The following is a 7,669-nucleotide window of genomic DNA, read 5'->3' on the forward strand; positions in this document are numbered from 1 at the left end:
GCTTGCATGTCTCCCACCATAAAATGAGTACTGAATTAAAGTTGGGTCCCTTTTATGACCTATCACTAAAACTCAATAAAAAAATGAAAGAATATTTAAAGTTAATGTGCAAAATCAAAGACATCACTCTGAGTATATGGGCCCATACACTCTGTGGTGTCCTTACACTGCACAGCAAGGGCCCAGCGGTAGAAAGAAAGGCACACTAATAACATCAGGCTGGCTAAATCCATTCCAGCGGTTCAGGAACCTCTCTGGAATGATCTCAGCGGGAAGTCGGTGAAAACGAAGCTCACCTCAGTTCACCCTACAATTGTACCTCACAAGTTACAGCCAGGAGGAGGAACGCTGCTTCAAACAACAAACACACACAGATGAGGCTGTCTTTACAATAATATGCCCTCTCCCAAAAATATCCTCGTTCCCTCATACATGCAACACAGACATGCACACACACACACACACACAAACACACACACAACTGCACTCTCTTTTTTTTTTTCTCTCTCTCTCAGTCATACTGCAAATGTATCACAGTCAAAACAAAGGAAACCCCTTTCTTCCAATCTAATCCCCCCTTTACTTTTTGCATTAACCCATTGAGGATAGTTTAATTTTGCTACAACATGCATTTCCCATAGACGCTTGCCCGTGTTTCCTCGGGAGTCGTCCTCAATGGGTTAAAGACGGATTTTTGTGTGTGTGTGTGTCATAACAGATTCCAATGTTTTCTCACTCTGCTGGTGTTTTGGTTTTTACCTCTCATTTACAACTTCTACCCGTTTCTTCAAAAAGCATCGCTAAATACCAAGTTGAGATAACAATGTATGAATTATCAATTTCTTGTACTAAATCTTTCAATAATTCAATCTTTGTACAACTTTAGCATCTCGAAGTGGCACATACGATTGATACATTGCTGACAAAACACGGTAGTTTTGTTCAGGATCTGTCCCCTACAAGAGAAACATAATTCCACATCTAAATGCTTAGAAAATAGAAGACATTAATTCATAATGCCTAAATAGATCCTTGTCATTTGATTGGTTGTTTGACATTGATCATTTAGTCCATTTCACTATGACGTCATCATCCGTGCAAATGTGGCTCCATTTACCATGCAATTTTGGATCCATACGATTTGCTCCATTGCACGCACGTCGAGAGCCCGGCACACTACGCATGTAAAACGCTTGCGTTTGCAGTGTGTGTATGCGACAGCGCGCTAGCGTAAACTCTCAGTGAGCACTCTCTCGATCTCAGATTCTCTCTTGTTTCTAAATTAATAAAACATCAATTGACAAGGATCTATTTTAGGCATTATATAAAACAAATGATATAATGTTTTTCATTCATACAATGGACAGAATATTTCATTCGGTGAAAGATGAAATCTTTGCTCCATTCAACAAGGCGCAGCTGAGGTGAATGGATCGTTTCGTCTTTCACCTCATGAAATATTCTATCCATTGCACTCATAAACATTCATTATTGGTATGATGGAAAACAAAGTGCACATACAAAAAGTACATGTAGATCCAAGCTACAAAGAAGCATGCCTTCATTAGTGGAAGAGAGATTCAAGTGCCACTGCCAGCTCCAGATCAATACTTTGTACGGCAGAGCACGTGCACTTAGTGTAATGATCCAGACGGCTATAAAATAACATCCAAGGTAGACAAAATGCCTAGATTTACTGGTACTCCATGATTGGTGGGATCTAAATACAAAAGCCCTGTGGAACAGAATACCATCACAATCACATGGTAAGATACCTCCTGGCAGTATTATCGAACCTGCGACAATTAGATGGGTCTTTTTTGGAGGGAGCAATTTGGCAAGAGATACTCATGCTCACCTGAGGGGAGGCGAGGGATGAGCTCTCTCTATCTCCTTTCTCTCCAGATAAATCCAAACTGAGACTACTGGTATACCACATACTTGAGATGGTGTGCAGTTGTTCTTAGGTTTTTATCAAAACTCATCAAACAGAGTAAATGAGTCAAGAAAGCATGAGGTAATTATGAATTTTCACAACAGTACAGCTCAGAGAATTTAAATCATACAGATTTACTATTACAACATGTTGATGATGCAACCCAAATACCAATAGAAAGAAGCACTGAGCACTTATTTCACCGTCATATAGTGCCTACAAGTCTTCTTTTTTTATGGTTTATGCATGGGTGTGTACCAAATGATCATTACAACACAACTTGTAAAACTAACCATACAAAGTTCTATTGATATACAGGTACTTGCTCTCTTTTTAAATGTCAAGACTGAGGATTTCACGGCGTAAACTTTGCGTCATGCACAGTCACGCGGTACATTATTAGCGTCACTTTGCATTCATCCCAAATCATGATCTTGACATTCCCTCCTGACTACCCGACTCGGGACCCTGACAACGCATCCTCCTATTGAGGTCGAAGATTCTGTAGGATGCATCTCTACCCCTCTCTCCTCCGCTATCTCTTTCTTTCTCTCTCTCTCTCTCTTTTCTTTTCTCTCTCTCTCAAATAGGCCAGGAGAATTAAGTGACACAGTACCGGTTCTCTGCACTGCTGCCAGCAATACAACGGGAGCATCCTGCAAATTGTTTGAAGCTAACAAGAGGCCGCCCAGGCAGGAGGATGAGCTAAGGGCCAAGGATATATGTGACTACAAGATGGCTACATGTGAGATTACTGCAGGGATGGGAATAGGATGCCATCAGTGACAAATAAATGATTTAATATAAAACATGTACAAGTACATACAATATTCTTATTCCTCTTCCCCTGTTTGATTATTTACGCTTAATGAGTCACCTTGATGGATAAACCAGAAACTCACTTCCCTCATGGCTCAAACCTATTACATGGAATGATGGGGATGCATGCATTACATGAGAAAGTGGCATTTGGTTTAGTCCAATTATGGGGTCAAAAAAAAAAAAAATTCTTGTCCTATATAATGCTATGGTATGAATCATCGAAGATTTTCATCAACTTGCCCACTGGACTTCCAAAGTCAAGTGTTGAACTCTGATCTTTGGTTGCCCATGCTAAAACAAGGGGGAGGGGAAAGAACATTTGCAAGATCTCTAACACATCAGCTTCATGACTTTGCTCTCTCATTATCTACCCATCCCATAAAAATAGTGGAACAATCTGGTATATCAACTCAAATTTCAACAGTTTGGACAGTATAACACGGAATAATTTGAAATCATTTCAGACTGCAGTGAACTATAATTTTAGATTTTTTCATACAAGAGTAATTGTACAATTCTTGTCAGACATAAAGGGGGAAAAACATACACAAATATAAAGTATCACATGCAAATACAGGCTGTAAATCCAGTCTTCTGAGGTCAAGTGCACTAAAGCCTGCTGAAGATGGCAATGTATATCTCAACTTGGGAGGATTAAGGCATATTAATGCCCCATCAACCACACTGACAGCTAGGCTTCGGCTTGCTTACTTTAGTCCTACTAATTGCACACAACACATACCCCACACTCTAATGGCCAGATCTGAGTAGGAGGACCCCTAATCAGCGTGAAAGCGATCCATGAAGTTCGACATTCCAAGCATGACTCAGAGATCATTTGAACCATCAGAGTGACCAATTAGTCGGGTAGCATTACCTTTGTCCTAACACACCACCTTTGATGTACAATGTAGTCACAGCAAGGCAATATTGAGGTGCATCTATAACAAAGAAAAGGCAATGAGTCGGAGGACAAACTCAATACAGATGCTAATATTTTCTACACTAGTTATTAATTCAATTAATTTCCACTTTTTTATTGTTAAGAGTTCTAAATGCAATCATCTGATCAAGAGCCAGGAAATCTTGAATTACAAAATGTACCAGCCCTGTCATGCGATATGAACAAGGCTCCCAAGCGATACCCCAGATTTACGTTGGCTGTTACTTTATCTCTTACAATGCACTTCCAACACTGCTCCTGTATTTAGCTCCATGCTCTACAAAAGCATACAATGTACACTGACATTATTTCACTGTAGCACTCATACTTCTGTGCATTCTCTACAAATTTTCCCCTTCCCATACTTTCATTTTGTTAACATTCCTCAATCTGCTCAGACATTTTGACAGGCTTTGGTTAGCTTGGTCAAAGTGTCTACTTTTTCACTACTGATTTCTGGTATAACTTGTTAAATGCAAATCACCTCAAGCCTGTGTCATCTCTTGAGCAAATCTAGTACAAAGGGTAAACTAATATGCACAATGGAGTAATGCAAACACAAATCATGGCTTCCTATGACTATATAGCTTATAAACCAAGTTTGCTTTCGTACTTTGAATTGACATGACGTCAGAGGAACTGGGCTGCACACAGGATACTATATGCCTCATTCAAATTTATGACTTCCCCCATAAAAAATGGTGGCTGATACCTTGGTACCTACAATGTATTTACTGAGCACAAAAGTCACCATTATATCAGTGTCAACAGTTTGCCTTGGCTGGTGCTCAGGCTCTCCTGGCTATCAAAACTAAAGAAAAACACAAGAACAACAAAATTTGATGTCCTCAACCTTTCATTCAGCACGACCAAGCACATGGTCCCTAATTTTTTTTGACAAATGCACGAGTTCATGAATATGCACCCACCTGACTAGGCCCTGAAAACCTCAATCCCGGAGACAGGTTTAGATGGCTCTCCCCTGCGTGAGCTTTTGTCGAGTCTATTTTGACTTGCCCAAGGGTCTCTGGCCGATGAATACCCCACGTCCTTTGTTGCTTGTGCGCCACAGTTCCATTTACCCGGCTCAAAGAATTAATGTGCACAAGCTGTAACCATGGCAACAGCTCAGACCTAAAACAACCCACGTCCATATGAGCTGAGTGTTATTCTGCGCAAAGATCTCCAACTCCTAATAACTCATGACTTGTTTTGACTGCTCATATAATGAACAAAGTTGCTTTAAAAAGATTGCTGACTTGACTGCCAAGAGCAGTGGTATAATGCAGTATTGAAGATATAAAGAATAGCAAAATGAGTCTGCAATGCTCACATTTTCACTCACTAGTTTTATTTTCACATTAATTACCAACTACTCTAGGAGCACTGTGGCTGCAATAGGTGTGACAGTGACATAACAAATGACAATCAGCTCTCACTAAATAGCTGTTCAGATGATCATCCTCACTCATTCTTGCAAGGATATTAACCCATTTTCTTTCCCCTGGTACTGAGCTCATGCAAACACCACTTGTGTGAACACAACTTACAGTTGCTATTTCATGCACCAGAACATCATACAATCATGGCAAATAATCAACAAAAGATTTCATCTGAGTGATAGAAGACAAACACTGACAAGATCTACTCCACTTCCATTATAGATGCCCAGTTAACTGGCAAACATCATGTACCACTGAACGTGTGCACACATAGATGTGCATAAATTTGGATAAACTGCACAGACACGACTAGAACAAAGAGACTTGATGACAACTTAATACAAGCAGGCATACATGTATGTATACAGCTAAAACAACAAAAGCTCCTTGCAATCATATAGTTGCTGTAGACTGTTGCATGGAAACTGCTTCCCTTTGATATCGGACTTGGTCACTTGTAACATGCTTTCCCGAACACTAATAACTAATGGCAATAGATCAAAATGTACATGCTGTTGTAGAATAATTAATCTACTTTTATACTTAATATATTCCTGCACCCCTCCCCCCAAGCCCTAACAAAACCATAAACCTTAACTACCACAAATTTGAGTGGGAATTTTTTAGTATTTGGACTCCTAAATATGAGAACCCAAAATATGGATCTAAAAGGCTAATTTTCAAAACATGCTTGAGATGCTCGGATTCACTCCATACACTACAATATTTTTTAAAACATGTTTAACTGCCCTGAAACAAGACTAGCGATACTCACATATCAATCACACAAACGCACACATCACTAGCAAGTAGCACATGTCAGTCTGCAAACATATAAAGATGTGCCAACAACAATCAAGTCCAGAGGATCCAGTGTGCATGTCAATTGCATTCGGTTTAATTATAACCTACTCCCGCTCTTTGTACAGACCAGAAAATGTTTAGACAGTCAGGTCTTTCCAGAAATGCATAGTTTCTGTTGGTATAGAGAACAATATTTCTTTGTTTTTTTACCGTTTACTACATCACCTGTTTACCTAACCATGTCAGTCAAGCATTGCCAGGGAAAGATATGCCTGAACAAGCAAACTTCTTCTCCTGGTTGTATCTCAGAGATACATGTACAGCACACGATTACAGTGTACAAGAGAGACAACACTGAAATGCCAACCTTGCACAGCACACAAGCATTGCAATATATTCTGAGTCCTGAAAAGGCATATTTTTGGATAAAAACAATACTTTTTATCTTCCCTAATGGACATGCGTATCAATAAATTTGAGAAAAAAACAGTATTTTCCATGAAACCTGCAGGATTTGGGGCAAAAAAAAAAAGAAGAAGTACTAAATGAAATTTGGTTTTGAAATGGCTGAGATATCCACAAAAGAAAAGTAAAACAAAGTGATCCTAATAAAAGGTGGGACCCACCTTTTATTAGGACCATATTTTTTGGATATCTCAGCCATTTCAAAACCAAATTTTATCAAATGAATTTTGAATTCCTCTTAGAATTGTATGCTCTTCCATATTTCATATTGGGGGTTTCTAATTATCTTACAAAATGTTAAAACCTGAATCCCCATCACAACCACAAATATACCATACCTTTAACATGTAACACTTTGCTGTTGTTTTTTGGGCCATTATTTCCTCTTTACAACCAGGCAACCTCTGCAAGTCTGTATAACGTGGAGGACTCACTCCCCACTCAACAGCAAACACAATTAAAGATGATGCATACGTGTAGCTTTCCCAATGCTGGCGGTAATTAGATAAACTGTTGGGTGTGGTTCTCGCAGCCAGCATATTCTGTTGCCTCTTGCACATTTACTTATACAATGTATTGCCTACAATGTAAATTTCTCTTCCATCATGTGAGATTTTTTTTTTTCATTCTTTTTTTTTCAGTATCAAACTATGGTACATTGTCTTTGGTTTTTTTTTTTTTTGTTTTTTTTTGGGGGGGGGGGGGAGTGCTGAAATCAGAAAGATGCTAGACAGTTTCATGCTAATTGAAAATCATAGAACTACAAGTGCAATACTACAGTTAGATACAGCTGTATCAAGACCAACATACAAATTATGAAGGTTTATGTCACACAACACACCTAGTATAGGGATTTTTTGGCTTTATTTGATTGGATTCAAATGTAAAGTACAAAAAAAAAAATGGAAGTAAAATATCTAGAGATGCACTAATATTCATATAGTTATACTGCCATATTCATTGATTATGATAACTCTATGAGTTGAAGTACTGTGGATACTAGTAATTCAACATAATATTCGGTGAGGAAATCTTCTTGGGGAAGCAAATCATTATTCTACCTGTAATATGATATTCATAGTGTGGTCTGTACTAGAAGACTATGAATTCTTTGAGACACACAAACCCCCTTCATGAAAACGAAGAGGCACTGGAAGGTAAACAGTGCTCAATATTGTCACTATCAGAAGGGCATTGTTCACTTGACATAAGGGCGTGGCAGCTTTGATAGAGCCTACATTAAAAGAAAAAAAAAAC

This window comes from Diadema setosum, chromosome 5 (genome assembly GCF_964275005.1).
Source record: "Diadema setosum chromosome 5, eeDiaSeto1, whole genome shotgun sequence".
Lineage (NCBI taxonomy): Eukaryota > Metazoa > Echinodermata > Echinoidea > Diadematoida > Diadematidae > Diadema > Diadema setosum.